Consider the following 17494-nt stretch of genomic DNA (forward strand, 5'->3'; position numbering starts at 1 on the left):
GTCACGCTTTTAGGGGGGAGGGGGGGGGGGGTTTGCAGAACGTGACGACCCTTACAAAAAATATTGAGGTCCCATACAAAAAGTGTGACATAGGGGGTAGGGGGGGGTTGAAAAAGATCGATTTTTGCGTGACATTATTTGTGTATCACCCCCTAGATTGAAAAATCGTCCGTAACTAGGAAAAACCGTCAACAAACAGATGTTATTTCACTTTCCCAGAATGTTTTGCACCTACGAAACGTAATCTAGCAACCTGTGCAAAAGAGCATATCGACATTCTTCATTACACCAACAAACCTAACCTCAAAGTGACTGACAACTCTCAGGTCATTTTGACAGATGTAACATGAGCTTGAAAAGGGCGGCAGTAGGATCGATAAAGTAGAATATATGGTCCGTCTTTTTCGTGCATGTGTGTGGTTTGTCAAAATGACCTGCGAAGTGTCAAAAATTTTCAAGGCTAGCTTTGTTGGTGTAATGAAGAATATGGAGAGAAAATTTAGAACAGAAACGAACGAGATCGCATCGAGATAGAGAGATATCAAGATAACCAGATATCGACATGTAGAAAGGTAAAATGTATGCAGATTGAATCATTGAATCAATTTGAATGGACCGACCGACATGTGGAGAGTCGACTGTACTCACTATAAGCATTACAGCTTTTAAATTTTTCATCGGAGATTTTTTTCTTCCAAACATAGACTGTTCTCTCTAGTTTTAGTTTTCTACTCATTATGAGCATTACAACAATTAAATTTTTCATCGGAGATTTTTCCTTTTTCTCAAAATAGGCTGTTCTTTCTAGTTTAACTATTCTACTCATTTGAAGTATTACAGCTATTAACTTTTCCATAAGAGTTTTTCCTTCTTCTGTACATAGACCTTCTAGCCTAACTGTTATACTTATTATGAGCATTACAGCTATTAAATTTTTCATCAGAGATTTTTCCTTCTTTTAAAAAATTGGCTGTTCGTTCTTCATTATAAAGATTATAGTATGTATTAAATTTTTTTTATCAGTTTCCTCTTCTTCTGAACATAGGCTGTTATGCCTCATATACGTATTATACGATCATACGATCAAATCTGACTATACATGTTGCTACTCCGTTATTGATCTGAGCTGGTACCAATTGCACTGAGATCCAAATGAATAAGGGCTGGGACACTCCACTTATTCTCAAAGTGCAATTCTAGCTGCTCATATATTTTGGATCAATACCGGCGCCGGCCACGTCCTTATCAGTTGGGAAGGGAAAGGAATGTTAGAGTGTGATGGTTGTTGCTACTAAAGACCGAGATCACCTCTGCATCCCCACATCCAGCACGGACTGGGGTATTTGTTAGACGAAAAGGATGGGAGATCTGGGAGTCACCGTTAGGTCGGTGATGCGATCCATGGATAGGGAGTTATTTATAGTGTTCGTAAGGTGATAAGATTGTGTGGTGAATGAGGTGAATAAGGTCAAGCGGCACAGCACGCTTTGGTTGCATAACTTGTAGGCGTTATATACACTGTGCTGTGAGTGGAAATTGGAAGGGAGGGAAACGACTTTTTTTCAATTCGTTTCTGGTTCTGGTGGGAGAGAGAGTGAGAGAGAGAGAGAGAGAGAGAGAGAGAGAGAGAGAGAGAGAGAGAGAGAGAGAGAGAGAGAGAGAGAGATAAAGAGGATAGAAAGGTACAAAGTAGGATGAAAAGGGACGGGCCAGGGATTGAACCCATGACCTTCTGCATACGAATCAGAAGCGGTAGCCACTAGACCACCAAGCCCGTCTATATTATGCCTTATATACGTATTATGCCTATCAACTTTTCAATCTGAAATTTTACTTCTTCTAAACTCTTTCAAGTTTAACTGTTCTGTTTAACAGTGGCATTCTGTTCTGTTTAACAACGGCATTCGGCCTAACGGCATTCGGTCTAACGGCACTCGGCCTAACGGCTTTCGGCCTAACGGGGTAGAACCACTCCAGATTACTTCCGCTTCCTAATAAAACATAATATTGGCCATACAAGGAACAATTTCTTATGTGAGGCAAGGTACCGTTAAAACAGAAAATGATTCTTCTCAGAACTTCTGAAGAAGGGATAATTTCTTATCTGGATCCTGGAGTGTTTTCCCGATGGGTAATAAGAGAAGACTAGATCAAGGACTAGACATCCTGATGCTGAGTTCTAACCTCGCAGGAAGTTGTGCAATATATAAGAATTTGTGCCAATAAATGTATTATTTTATAAACATTTCCTTATTAACTTTCGATCATGCTATAGAAGCCAGTCAAAGCGGTGATTCTCCATTATGGCTGGCTCCTATAGCATGCTTGAAAGCAATAACGAGAAAATATTTCATTTCGCTAGACCTTTTAGGCTAATCAGAGATTCTTTTCATAATGTCGTTGAAAGGGGTTAATGTGTAGGACCAGTCCCAGCTGTGGTTCGATCTGATGCAATGAAAAGCCCTCAAACCTTTCCTCAGATGTTGTGGCTTATAACCTTCTCAAAAATAAATTCATATTTGTATACAAAAATGAACTCATAGTTGTATATGAGTTTCACTGCTCTGGTTACTACACAGTAACGAAATAATGCTGTTTTTCAAATAATAACTTAAACTGGATAGCCGAATGATTTCCTTCAACGCCAGCGAAACTGCTGAAATGACGTTTTACGTTTTATGTTTACCCCAGAATTTGAAATCAATGTCGCCCCTGGTTTATTAAGGAAAATAAGTTCGACTACGAGTCAAAATGTGGCGCATCAATCGGTAAAAAGTGTTCGCCTTCTTATCGCAAGAGTTGGTTATATTGTACTCTATAATATTTGTACCGGCGCTTTAACCAACTAAGCCAATGAACTAGTAACAATTATGCGGAAAAGAAAGCCAAACTGATTGAGAAGCCACACCGTGAACACTCCTTTTTCTTTCGGCTTTAATGCCAATCGACAACACTCTCGCGTTTGTGCCCACTAACTACAAGTGAGAGTGAATTATTTCTTAGATACCTCCTTAGAAGAAAATCATGAGAAATTTCTGGTAGAACTCTAGTGAAAATTCCAAGGAAAATTGCTTGAGAATTCTTCAAGGTATCCCTCAATTGATTTCTGAATGATTTTTTTGAATGGAGAAATTCTTAGAAGAATTTCTTATGCAATTTCTGACAATATTCCCTGGAGGTATAAATTTCTGCAGGAAATTCTGCAGAAAAAAAACATCCTGAAATAATTCTTTCGAGAACCACTGGAGAAATTTCTGAAAAACATTTTTTAGGATATTTTGGAAGAATACTTGGTAGAACTGGAGAACCCCTCTGCAGGTATTTATAATAGAGTAAATAAACTATAGAGGAAGAATGTCACTGGCGTCACTGCCGCAACATCTCCTGCTGGCGGAGACAGGCAGGGATATAAATGTCAAAGCGAAAAAGTATGCAATTTGACAGATAGGTACCCGGCATGTTTGCGAACGAGAACAAAGGGAACACCAGCAAAATTCGTCCTCTACAGGGGATAGACAAAATGATCGGGACAGGCAAAATTTTCCCTTCTCAAAAAATATTCAAATAGCTGTAACTTAACAAAAGTGCATCAAATATTCTCAAATTTTTACTGTAAGTGGATCAACCAGTTGTGTATCAGTGGACAAAATTTGAAAAAGATCGGGCTATTCTGCACAAAGTTATAAAAAGTCTAGAAAAAAGGTTTATTCATCCGATAGCTAAGTTTAAGCTGTTATATCTCCAGATTCAATGAACCGAATGCAATGAAATTTTGACCAATTATGACTTATATAATGAGCTTTGAAAAACTTTTGACTTAAAATTCTTAACACGGAAGAAAATAATAACGATTAGATTATTTTATCTATCCCCTGTAAAAATATAACTATTAACTCTATTGTATTAAGGGTAAATGTACCGATAGTGGTGTTATTAGTAGCTCCTTGCAGTAAAATAGTTGAATAAAATTGATAAAACCACAAAATAAAAAGTCTTAAAACGTTAATCGGTAGTCTTTCACTTAAATTTGCTAGGAAAAATCTAAAAACCATTGTTTATTTAAGGTTTTTCTAATAAATCACTTGCACCAACTATAAGTGTTCCTATTGCGGAGGTAAAATTTAACATTGGTTTCTATAGTGGCGCATCCCATTGAATTTTTATGGCACCCCCCACTATAGGAACACCACCACCACTATAGGTGCAATGTCATTAATTAGGTATGATGCTTCTATTAAAAATGGCATTTGCAAGCTTTTTGGTCGAAATAGTGCTAAATTGCCGCTACCACCACTATTGGTACTACCTCCACTAAGGGAGCTTTTACTCTATAGAGGAATTTCTTATTTTTTTTTATTTTTTTTAATGCCATGGAACAGATTCTGTAGCAATTTCCGCAGGTGTTTCTGACAGGATCTTCGAAAAAAAAACGATGAATAATAATAAAAATGTACTAAAATTTACCAATATTGCGACCCATACTTGAAAATTGGAGTCCATCTGTATGCCAGTGAACACCCAAAAAGCAACACTTAGAGATACTCGTATTATTATGAGATACAACAGACACCAAGGATGGGAACACTCACTTGGAAAGAATTACACTCACTTGCAGTTTTCTCAACTCAGGAGCGTGCAATCAAGAAACGATGTATGGACGACTTTTACCTTGTGATTTCGTCTAAAACTTTGCCGAATAGAGTAGGGGTCGCACACGAATCTTAAGTTCGTGACAGAGCTGTGAAAACGACTCTCCACGAGGTGAGTGTAATTTACATTCACCTCGTGGAGAGTTGGCTTCGCAGCTCCTTCACGACTTCGGTATGCGTGTGCAATTCCTACTCTATTAGGCAAAGTTTTAGACGAAATCACAAAGTAAAAGTCGTCCAAACATCGTTTCTTGATTGCACGCTTCTGAGTTGAGAAAACTGCAAGTGAGTGTAACTCTTTCCAAGTGAGTGTTCTCATCCTTGACAGACACAATCGTGAAAGAATTATGCCGATAGAGTGAAGAGAAACAAGAGTAGAGCCTGTTGCCCCTGAAGGCCATGGTCCAGAATGGTTTGGATAGCCTTGAATGTCTCATGAACGTACCAAAAACAAAAACATTATAGTTGTGCTCAGAGCCGTAGCGTGCGGTTGGCCAGGTTGGCCTTCGCCAAGGGCGCCAGCCTCAGAGGGGCGCCGAAAAGGCCTAAGCCTAAAAGCAAACAGAAATTGAATGCTATCACAATTTCACGATTTAAAGTATCTAAGATTGGTCGTTTAATTTTACGTTCTTCCGAATTCTAAAAAAATCAGATTTTTTGAATATTTACTACGACATTTATCTACTAGCTATTATTATTTGAGAAACTGTTTTAGATTTTTTTAATGAACGAAACAAAATCAATATGCTTTCTAGTGAAAGTTTTTTTTTCTGATAATTCCTATACATTCTCACTGGGGAATGTCATAAGGTTCAAATATTTTAAAGAGTTGACAAACATTTTTTTCTCAATATCTTTCACGATTGCTGGGAGGAACTTTATGTTTATTTTGGGCTTAAACTCTTGTAAATCTTTGTGCTAGATTTAAGACCCTTTAAGTTGTATCAGTGAGTCTTTTTCCTCAAAACAAATTAAATAGGTATTCTAGCAATCTTCAATAAAATTCTGAAGTTTGTTTCACAAAATCTTTCAAAGACTCTTTCAGAAATTCTTCTAGCGATTTCTTTGAAACAATCTAGAAGAATTTCTCCTGAAATTCTTCAGGAATTCTTAGGAAAAAAAATAAATCAAAAGCTTTCAGAAGAACTTTTTTTCTCTTGAAATTTCTCGAATTATTTTCTTAGAAATTTTTCCAGGGAGGCTTTCAATTTATTCAAAGGATTCCTCCAGATCTTATCCGGGTTTTATTAGATATTCAATGGTTTCCTTAAGAAACTTCCGCAGATATTCTTTAAAAAAAATCTATCAGAAATTTTCTGCAAGAGATATTTTATTTGAAATCCCTCCAGAGATTTCTTCATAGAAGCCTCCGAGAATTCCTTCAGAAATTATTTCTTTAGAAATTTATTTAAACTGGCTTTCTCAGTCTGGGGAAATTCAAAACTACTAGTTTTGTATTGCCCGACGTTTCGGCCTTGTGTATTTGGCCTTTTTCAAGGGTAAAACTGTCTGTCGTTCTTCGTTACATATATAGGGTGACATGGGGTATTATCGGCAGGTTTGTTCTCTTCGTCATGGGGGATTTTTGTCAACCAAATTGCCTGAAACTTGGCCATATCATTCAGCTTAGTTGGGAAGGATTTGAGGCCAACTCTGAGTTCAATAGGGTTCAAAAAACCCCCCAAGACGAAGAGGCCGAGAATAGGTAATTTCCCCTATGTGCCGCAATTTTCATGTTGGGCTTCTTGTATGCGAAATAACTATTTGATTTTGTTTGGGGACACTGGACTGGACACACCTATTATCAACGACCTGGACTGTACTGCACCCGACGTTTCGGGCAATACAAAACTAGTCGTTTTGAATTTCCCCAGACTGAGAAAGCATTGGCGTAGCTAGGGGGGTTCCAGGGGTGCCTGGCACCCCCTAGAACAAATTTGGCACCCCCTAGAATTTGTCCTTGACAGGCACCTAAAATTTAAAACTTCACCCAATAATTCCAGTATTTATTAATGGCACATTTAAACATAACATAAGCAAACCTAAAATTACTGATATACTTGTTGTAGGTTTTGGCGTTATGTATATTGGTAAGAACAATGAACAGACTTCTCTCAATGGATTCCTCCAGAAATACCTCTATCAATTTATACAGTGATTTCTCTATGCCTCCTTAATGGATTCTTCAATAGACTTCCCTTAGGATTCTGCATCTGGTGGGGTTGTACAATGTACATACAAGACATTTCTGCAGAGATTGAGCAATTTCTTCGGTGATTCTTCTAGGAATTCCTTTGGAGATTTTATTCAGTGGTTCTTCCAGAATTTTGTCATGGAATTCCTCCTGGAGATTATATTGGCCTTCCTCCGGGAATTGTGGCTAGGATTCTGCAAGCAACTCCTGCTGAGATTCTTCCAGCAATTTCTCTTAGATCTCCTTCAAAAAATCTCACTCTGGTACCTTCAGGAATTCTACTAGGGATGTTCTTCTGGAAATTCTTCCGGAAAATCTCTCTGGGATTTATCTAAAAATCCCTTCGGTGATTCTTCCAGAGATTTTTTTCAAGGATTTATTCTCTAGAAATTCCACAGTGGATTTCTCCAAAAACTTCTATTGACCTTCTTCCATGAATTTCAACTGTGGTACTTCAGAAATTCTTCTAGAGCTTTCTCCTGGCCTTTGTGCTGGAATCTTACCAGGTAATCTTCCTGGATTTCTTGCAGAAATTCTTTTGGTTGTTCTACCAGTTTTCTCCAAGGACTCATCCAGGAATTCCTCTAGAGATTTTATCCAAAGATTTCTCCAGAAATTCCTCATGAAATTCTCTCAGAAACTCCGTTTGGGCCTTTCTCCAAGAATACCTCAAACAACTCCTCCTACGGTTTTCCCGCAATTCTTCCAGAAGTTCTTACTATGAAATATCCAGAAATTCTGGTAGTGATTCATATATGAATTTATCCTATCATAATGGCTGGAATTCTTCCGGGATATCTTCCTGCGAATCCTTCAGAAATACCTCCTGCAATTCCTTCAACGCCTTCCTTATATATTCTTCCAGAAAACCTCTACCGGTTCTTGCAGGGACTTCTCTAGGTTTTCGAAGGCTTTTTCCTTAAGATTCCCCCAGGCATTCCTAATGGGATTTCTCTAGAAATTCCTGTATAGTTTACTTCAGCAGCTCCTCACAGGATTTCTGTTGAGATTTCTACAATGATACATTCTGAGAATACCTCCTGAGATTTTTCTGTGATTTCTTCAGAAGCTCTCCTCCAGGAATGTGTATCCACGATATTTTGTACAAAGATTCTCTCATAACTTTCTCATGGATTTTTTCCAGGCCTTGCTCCAGGAGTGGATGGATTTCTCAAGCTGTTTCTGCTGTAATTCTTCCAGCAATTCCTCCTAGGACTCCTCCAGAAATACTTACTTTAAAACATCCCGCAATTCTTCTAGGGATTCTTGTATGAATTTCACCAGGGATTCCTTCAAAAACTTGCTGGGAATATTCAAGGAAATCTTCCTAGGACCCTTGCAGAAGTATCTTCGGTGTTTCCTCCTGGAAATCCTAAAGGGTTTTTTCCTGGGAATTCTTCAAATATTTCTCATTGGATTCCTCCAGGAACTCTTCTTGGCTTTAGGATATTTCCAGAAATAATTTTGATTTTTTAGGGATTTTTTTAAATACTCATCCGAGAATTCCTCTTGAGTTTTTAATCATGGATTACTCTAGAAACTAATCATGGTATTACTTCCGGAACTCCTCTTGGCATTCTTCAAAGAATTCCAGCTGATGGAATCCCAATAGAAATCTCTGTAGGAATTTTCAGAGAAATCATAGTAGGTATTACTAGACAAATCTCTAGTGATATCCCGGTAAACGGTAAAAAATAATTGATTAGAAGGCACCGAGTGTTGCTAATTGACAAATTGAGAGATGAATTTATAAAAAAAAACGCTTTCTGGTGGGATTCGAACACACGACTCCGTATTCGCTAGACCACAGTATGGCAATTTCTTAGAGGATTCCTTCGGCAAGGTTGTTTTTTTTTTAATTTCTGTGGGAGTTTTTAATCAGCAATTTCTTTGGATTATTTTCTATAACTGGCTATTCCTCTGAAAATTTTCAGCAATTTCTTTTTCAGTTGTTTTGCAATTTTCTCAGACAATTTTACCGTGATTACTATACGATTTAATTGTGATTATATGTATTGCTTCTGAAAATTGCTGAACTGGAAATTCCGAAATTCTCAACTGGACTTGCTCAAAGAAACCCCAATGAAATTCACGAAAACCATCCTGACAAATTGCCAAAGCGATTGGCGGAAAAATTACCAGAGGAATTCCGGAAGAAAATATTAAGGCTTTTTAAAGAAATTGGCCAAATCCAATCTCAAAATAAACTGCCGAAATATATTCTATAAAAATTTCCACATTCACGAAAAAAAAAAATTCTACGAAATTCTTAAAGAATTTTCCGACAGCATCAAAGGAATTTCTGAAGAAAATTCGGCATATCGATTTCCAAAGGAATTACCGAAGAAGTTCTCAAAGTTATAATCGAAGTTTCCAAAATTTCCAAAGGGATTGCTGATGAAAATCCCAAATATTTTTTTCAATCCAAGTAACACTGGAATAGCCGAAGATATTCCGAAATCATCTGCTGCAGGAATTCCTTACATACTTACTGAAGAAGATGTCTAAAGAAAAATTATAGAAGCAATTTATGAAAGAATTTCCGAAGAAGTTTCCGATCGACGAAAATCTCAAAAAAAGTAGAATGGCTTGCCGAAGACCTAAAAAAAAAATGTGAGGTAGTTTCCATAGTCATTGTTGAATTAATTACCAAAAGCTTTACTGAAAGAATTCCCTAAGAAATTGCCTGAAGAGTAATTGGAGAATTTTAAAAAGCAAATATCAATAGAATTGCTGACATTAACTAAACAATGCTTGAAACACTACTAAAAATTGGCGAGGAACTCCTGAGAAAACATTTTCAATAAAATTAAAAAAAAAAAAACAAATAAACTCCTAACGGTATTGCCAAAGAAATTTCCAAAGGATGCGTGAAATGTGCTACCGAATTCCAAACATACTACCAAATAAATTATTAAAGAAATTGCTGAAGGGGATACGAAGAAATTTGCCAAATCCAAAGAAATTACTGAGAGATTTCCAAAAGAAGTCTCAATTGAAATAAATTGCAAAACAATTTCCAAATAAATTTCCAGAAATGTTCCCCTGAGGAATTACCAAAAGAATGTTTTGCCGAGAACACAAATTATAAACCAGACCCGATTATCTGAATTTACGGAGCTGACTGATTACTAACATTGTAGTTTACGTAAGTCAAAATTTCAGCTTTATGGCATAAAGTTTATGCACCATTCTGTTCACCAGTTATATTATCAATCCAGTCGAAATCATAATTTGGTGCGAGCATCAGAATCCCGAAGAGAAGAATCGAAGTTCGATCGCACCAAATTCCAGGTTTGAACTGGATTGATAATATGTTCGTGAAGCTTCAGAACGGTACTCAGAGTCAGAATAATCGAATCCAAATTTTGTAGATTTAAGAATCATAATCACAATTTCTCTGTTAGAGTATGTTCATGTCCACGTGGTAGTGTTGCAACTAATGAAACAACAACGCTGTCGCCATAAATGTTGTGGTCAAACCAAAAATGCAAATATGTATTATGATTTTGCAATTTTAAGTACTTATAACTCTCACAAATGTTCTTGAAAACTATTTTACTAAGGGTTTTTATTATGCTAAAACAAAGAGTATGTCACGATGAATACAAGTTACACGCAAATTTGTGGATATTTTACAGTTTCCGAGATTTACACTTCTAATAATTGCTCTGAAAATGTATTCTTACGAACCTGATTGTTTTCAATTCACAAAACAAAGTGGTTGTCGCGATGATTGTTAAGTTCAAACTCAAAAAGCAAACTCCATGTATTATACGCAATCAAGTTATCAAGTTTTCAAACCTCACGTGACGGAGAAAGTGTTAAATCATTACATTACTAATTACTAAGAAATTGAGGGTGGATCGGTATTTTTCCTTTACAAAAAAAAACTAAACAACCTGGAAGCCACTGAATCTGGCACCCTCTAGGCACCCCCTAGGAAAAAAACCTAGATACGCCAATGTGAGAAAGCCAGTTTAAATAATCAACAAATTTCCAGTCGAAACTCACATCATTTCTTTAGAAAGAAGAACTCTTCTTTCATATCGCTTAGGAAATCATCCATTTAGTAATTCCGAAATTGTTCCATGTTCATTAGAGATTGCTCCATAAATTTCTGCTAAAACTCCTCTATGAAAACACTGCTCGACAAAATTTTACAAAATTTGGTGTTATGGGATGAGAAAAAAAAAATAACAGGGGTTTGGGACCCTGGAAGCGTCATACCGAAAGAATTTTTGAAAAATATTGGACCGGGCCTTCACAGTTTAAAACCGAAATTTGTATGGAAAACTTGGGGTATTCAATTGATATGTGCATCATAACGTGCCGTGCATATTTTTAGGCGTTTTCAGTATTTGGGTTAGTTTCGTTATTGTCTAACGCCTAAATATATGCACAGCGCGTTCTAATGCACATATCAATTGAACACCCCAAGTTCTCCATACAAACTTCGGTTTTGAACTGTGAAGGTCCGGTCCAATATTTTTCAAAAATTCTTTCGGTATGACACTTCTAGGGTCCCGAACCTCTGTTATTTTTTTCTCATCCCATAACAAAATTTAGTGTTGAACGGTGAAATTTTTCATCCCATAAATTCCTCCAAAAAATCATAAATTTGGATTTTTTCCAGTTTTCCGTTTCATCCAAAATGTTTCCAAAGGTTTCTTTTGAAATCCTTCTATGGGTTTCTTTTTTTAGGGATTTGTTTTTGAAAATCCTTCGGAGATTCCTTAAAAAAACTTTTTCAGGGATTCCTTTTTCAAAAAGTCTTCTTTCAGAAATCCTTCCAATGGTTCTCGACATTTTTTTACAAGCATTCCTTCAGCCAACGAGAAAAATTTGTTTCTTCGAAACACCAAAATCCAACTAAAGAAAATTTGAAAATATAAAATAAATTCAATTGTCGTGGGGCGCCAAACTGGATGCTTGCCAAGGGCGCCATGGGACCACGCTACGGCTCTGGTTGTGCTTTAAGGCTCCATCAGCAGTATGGACTACTTTCCACGTATCTTATTTATAATTAAAGCATGATACAGTACGTTGATATTGTAACCTGAACTTCAAAGTGTATGGGATGCCATTTGTATTTCACGGGATGTTCAATTACCACAACATCGAGTTGCTCGTAACATTGCGAGGTCTAATGGTCATCAACGTGACTAAATTTCATAAACAGAGCGAGAAGAAATGATGGTAGATCCTGTAGATCTTAAAAAAACAGTTTTAGAGTAGTTTGGATGACCTAGGTAACTCAATTCATGCACCATTAATTTTCTAATGGTGCTTTGAGGCTTTTTGAATACCGAAGACTGCGTTCGTAGACGTTCTGCGATCTTTCGTTGAGCATAAAATATGATTTAATATGTTAGATTTGTGACACAAACTACGGAGTACTTTGGAGGCCTTGGAATAGTTCTGGGATGAAAACTTCAACAGACTGTGATGGTTAGTGACACATTGCTTGTCTACGATCAGTGAAAACTATAGATGATTAGTAAAACGATTAAATTTGAGCAAAAAACATATAGAATTCGTAAAAAAAATACATAGAAAGTTACATATTTTCAGCTATCTGCAAGAGGGAGAGGGCAAAGGGGGTAGGTACCATACATTTTTAGCGCAACTATTCCCCTCGATTAGAAAAAAAGACTTCAGAGTAAAATATTTTAAAACAAAGAAGATCGTCCCGGGTGTTTACGGGTTATGTATGTTTTGTGTTCAACTGTGCAAATTCGCCATTGGCACCGGTATATCCCCTTTAATTTCGACAACTATGGCAACAACATTAAAATTTCATAAACAGTTAGCTGGCAGTCGGTTCTTCACAACCAACGCAACCATGCAGAAACTCATTCCATTTCACCAATTACAATTACACCCCGAGCCTGTAAACGAGTGACGACTGCAGTATTTACGCCCGTTAGGAACATTTTGACGAAACGCATAATCCACGCACAGTGGGAAGATGGCGAACAAAAACTAGCAAAACTTTTAAAGTATTGTTTGTACATTCCAGTGTCATTTTTGTACACGATCTAGGTGATCGTTGTCAACCAATAAACATGTTATAATACAATTCTGATTTTGTTTATGAAAATATACGATTCATTACAACATGATGTTTGGTTTTCTCGGAAATTTATCTGAAAATAAAAAAAAATCATTTTTATTTAACGACGAAGTTCAAGTCATAATTTACTGCAAATAATCTACTGCTTTTCATTTCTACGGGTCATTAAATTGATAATAAGAAAAAAAGATCGTTTACATTCAGAACTATTCTGAATAAAAATTATAATACTAAAATGCATAAACCTAGTTTTTTTACTTCATTTTTCGAAGTTTTGCCCATTTTACGTACCACCGTGCCACATGCACCGGACAAAACTTCCCATAGCAGTAACAAACACAAAAAAAAATGCAAAAATTCGATCAGCTGTCGGCCACATATGTGCACAAGCAAGTTCCTACCGGAGAGCCAATCACCCTTCAGAAGAAAAAAAAAGTGTATCAGACAGTTTTCTGTTCCCAGCTCCGGCGGTTGCATGCATTCGGCGAAGGGTAGTGATCAATTTCGAATCAGTACCTACACTGACGACCGACCGTGGTCATTGCTGCTCACCGTTCGACTACCGGCAAATTTCAAGAGCCAGCCGTACTGACTGTAGTGTTACTGTTGAGATGTAGTGCAAATCAGCCCACAATAACAATACTAACGGCAATTAATAGAGTGACCGACGACGACAACGACGACAGTGCTTCTATTTAATTTAACTTAATTGATTTTGTACAAAAAACCGCACACACTCTCTCTTTCCTGCGGCAGCCGGCCGGTAACCACCGGAGTTTTGGGCAATCGTGTTCGACCGTTGGTTAGTGCCAGTAGTGCCCTCGCCGGGAGAAGATCCCCATCTCTACAGTGAAAGATACATAGAGGTACATACCTCTGACGTGTTGTGCTCACGGCCGCCGCCCGGAATTGGAATTGCAGTTTGTCGTCGTGATCTATCAATTTCTCGGAAGAAAAGGTCATTTTGATCAGAAGGCGCAAGTGAGGCGGTGTTCAAGTGCGATTTGTGAATGAATCCCCCGGTGATAGTGAACACGAGTGTAATTGTGTAATTCTGCGGTTAGCGTTGCTACATTTCGACGGAAACAGTTGCATCATTCTGTGTATCTAGTGTAGTGTGAACCGTACTGAGCTGTGGCTCTCCATATCAGCATCAAAGCGGAATTATCCATTAGTTTGATTCATTTCTGCACTAGTTTGATTCGTCATCGTTTTCTTCCGTTTTGCTAGTTATTCCTGCAGTGTTCTTTCCGCAACAAATCTTTCGTTTTGCTTTGTTTAGGTATGTATGTTAATTTATTTACCATTTACATTTCCTCTTTTTCTTTCTTTCCAATGGCTTTTCAACATCTTTCTTCTTTCGATTAGTTCTCTTTCGTTCGTTCGTTATGCTCTGCGAGCGTCATTCACCCACTCTTTCCCGGCAGGTGCAGAATGAGATTTTTTTCTCACGTGGGTAATAGAGGATAGAGGGGCATTTTGGGGCATTACAGTGAATAATTTGGACAAACTCAAAATACGTGTATGTACTTACGGTACATTTTTATGAATCATGGTCGATTAGTTCCATATCGATACTTAATAACTAATCAAGTCTAGTCTATCCTAGTTTACACATACATAACCATCTCTTGAAAGAACCATGGAAAATTTGTAATTTTGTAATTTGTTTATTTATTCTTAACGATAACCTGTTGGTGAGTACCTTATATCAGGTCAAGGAAGCAACTGTTATAATAATTTAGTACATTAGGAGGAATAGATTAACTGAATTACTGACTACTAGAACAAAACAAATAAAAACAAAAAGAAAAGAGCAAAATACAAAATGAACATTGAATTTGACTACAAGTAGATTTTACAACTTAAACTAGATTTTTCATGGCAGTTTTAAAGGATGATATTGTTGGTTTTTGTTTCAGCTCGAGCGATAGCCCATTCCAGCAGGTAGCACCATATACTAACAGGCTTTTTCCACTTGATGTTGTGTGTCGGGGGATAATAAAACAACGAGTCCGTTCTAGTTGTCCACGCTGTAGATGCTGTAGAATGTACTCAGGTTGTTCATTGTAGTAGGCCTGCCTCATAAACGCGCAGATACGTAGCTGGTAGTTGAACGGCAAGTCATGTCCAAGGATCGAGTTTCTTACTGCTGCAGTTGAATCCCTACGTCGCAAGTTGAACACAAACCTCACAGCCGATTTGTAGCACCTATGAAGTTGTTGTTTAAGGCTAGCTGCAAGCCCGGGATAATATACAACATCGGCGTATGTGAAGACGGGTACGATTACGGCTTGAACCAGCTTTTTCCGCGTGGGCAATGAAAGCACTGGAGCGAATCTACGAAAAGTACGCAAGATGTTGTAAGTTTCCCTTACCACGTCGTTAACTTGGTGGGTCCATGATAAGTTATTATCTAGCTGCAATCCGAGGTTTGTCACATTGGTGGACAAAGGCACTATTTCACCGCAAAACGTAATAGCAGTAGTGGGAGTAACAGTCCCAGCTTTGCTAAAAATTATAGCTTGGGTCTTCTTTGGATTAGGAGACAACCTGTTTATGCTAGCCCAGTTGTTTATTGCCTCGAGGTCTTCGTTGATTGATTGGACGAGTGCGCCGATGTCACCTGCCGGTCCGGAAATGTATATTTGAAGGTCGTCGGCATAAAGATGATGGCTACATGTTAGAGATGACGGCAAGCTGTTGATGTACATGCTGAACAGTAAAGCGCTCAAACATGACCCCTGCGGTGTACCGTCAACGACATCACGTTCTTCGGACATCCCGTCATGCATTCGAACAGATTGTCTCCTGCGTTCCAAAAACGATGATATCAGGGAGAAACGGAATTCATCACGGAGTTTTGCTTTCAAGATCCGATGGTTTACACAGTTGAATGCCAGGGAAAAGTCGACTAGCACCATAACTGTGCAATGATTTCTGCTAAAACCGTCGTAGATATCGTGGACTACCTTCCCTAGGGCAGTGGTCGTACTGTATCCTTTACGATATCCCGATTGAAACCTTGCTAAGAGTGGGGAAGTAGGATTGTTGATGTGCTCTGTGATTTGTCCAAGCAAAATCTTCTCCAGTATTTTCGAAATTGCCGGCAGGACACTGATAGGCCGAAAGTCTTCAAGTTGGGTAGGATTACAAACTTTGGGGATCGGTGTAATAATCGCTTTTTTCCAGCAGGGCGGAAAGGTCTTGGAGTCGATGATCGAATTGAAAAGATGGCAAAGTGCGGGTAGTATGTAAGGACATAGGAGCTTAATAAAGGAGATCGATATACCATCTGAGCCAGTAGCGTTAGTATCGATTTCATAGATTTTACGACAGATTTCTTCCACGTTCGTGTGACGAAAGTCGAAACGTGGCTCTCCACGATCAACAGCAGTACGATGGGATGGTTCAGTCAATGTATCAAACTGTGTTCTATTTTGTAGCTGCCTGTGGCCTTCACTGAAGAAAACGTTTAGTTCGTCAGGGTTGATATTTTCTGCAGGTGTACCTTTTTTCGGATTGTTGTGAACCCCTTCTCTCCTTAAGTTGCTCCATAGCTTCTTCGCTGGCAAGGTATGGTCGAAATGCATCTCGGCATACCGCTTTTTTGCTGTGTAGATAAGAGAGTTCGCCCTGTCTCTCTTCATGGTGTAGTCCAACCACTGGTTATTTCCACGAATCCTGTTTGGGTTGCGTGAATACAGAGTGTACGCCAAATTTCTGATTTCGATCGCTCGTTTGATTTCTTCCGTTATCCAGGGTGTTTGTTTATCCCGTACCACCAGCGTACGCTCCGGAGCATGATGTTGTAACAGGGTTTTCAGCTCAGACGTCAGGAATTCGGCTTTGGTCGACGCATCCTCAGCAGCATAGAAAGGCCCCCAATCCTTCGCTTGAAAATCCGCTTGTAGCCGGAGAGGGTCGATGGCTTGCATGTTTCGTACTTTGATGGTTTGGGGACTTGGTCGGCGTATCCTCATGTTGGCTAGAAGGTAGACCACTTCGTGATCGGAAATTGTGTTTGCAGTCGATGTTTTTGATTTGATCACGTTTTCCGGTGAGTCTACAATCAGCAGGTCTATTGTCGTCACAGTGTTTTCGGTTATACGTGTGGGGCCCGTTGGTAGAATCGTGAGATTGAACGTTGAGTTTATGCGGTTGAGTGCTGTTAGATTTAACGATGGTTGGGAAGACTTGACGTTGATGTTGAAGTCCCCTACAATAAACAGCTTGTCGAATCCGAAGTCAAGCAAATCGATAAGAACTTTTTCGTAAACCTGACTGAAATGGGGATTTGTGCAAAGCGGATTGTAAAAAGACACTACGCAGATGTTTAGCTCGTTGATCCTGAATTGGATTGCAAGAAATTCTATCCTATGGCTAACGGGGATCGCCGGATCGAAGACAGATTTGGCAACTAGTGTGGCTTTTATACCCTTGCGAACGTAAATTCCAATTCCACCACAAGCTCTTGTTCCACGACCTCTTCTACATGGTAGTGAATGCCTGACGTAATTGTAGGCGGGGATGCGTACAGGACCGACCGGACTAGACGATTTAAGCTTGGTTTCA

The 17494-nt window shown here is 38.4% G+C and overlaps 1 protein-coding gene across 6 annotated transcripts in view; it reads left to right on the forward strand.

Annotated features, from left to right (window-relative positions):
- LOC109400994 (protein rolling stone) overlaps positions 1–17494 on the forward strand; it is a 228371-nt gene that overhangs the window by 26630 nt on the left and 184247 nt on the right. Inside the window, exon 2 of one of the 6 annotated variants that reach the window (XM_062851352.1) lies at positions 13841–14201. The exons of 4 other annotated variants lie outside the window; for them this stretch is intronic. The gene's annotated coding sequence lies outside the window, so the exon portion shown is untranslated. Of the gene's footprint in view, positions 1–13295; positions 14202–17494 lie in introns of those variants that run through there. One more of the 6 variants, XM_062851348.1, reaches the window with a different exon arrangement.

The sequence above is a fragment of the Aedes albopictus genome, chromosome 2, assembly GCF_035046485.1.
Source record: "Aedes albopictus strain Foshan chromosome 2, AalbF5, whole genome shotgun sequence".
In the NCBI taxonomy this organism is placed as follows: Eukaryota; Metazoa; Arthropoda; class Insecta; order Diptera; family Culicidae; genus Aedes; species Aedes albopictus.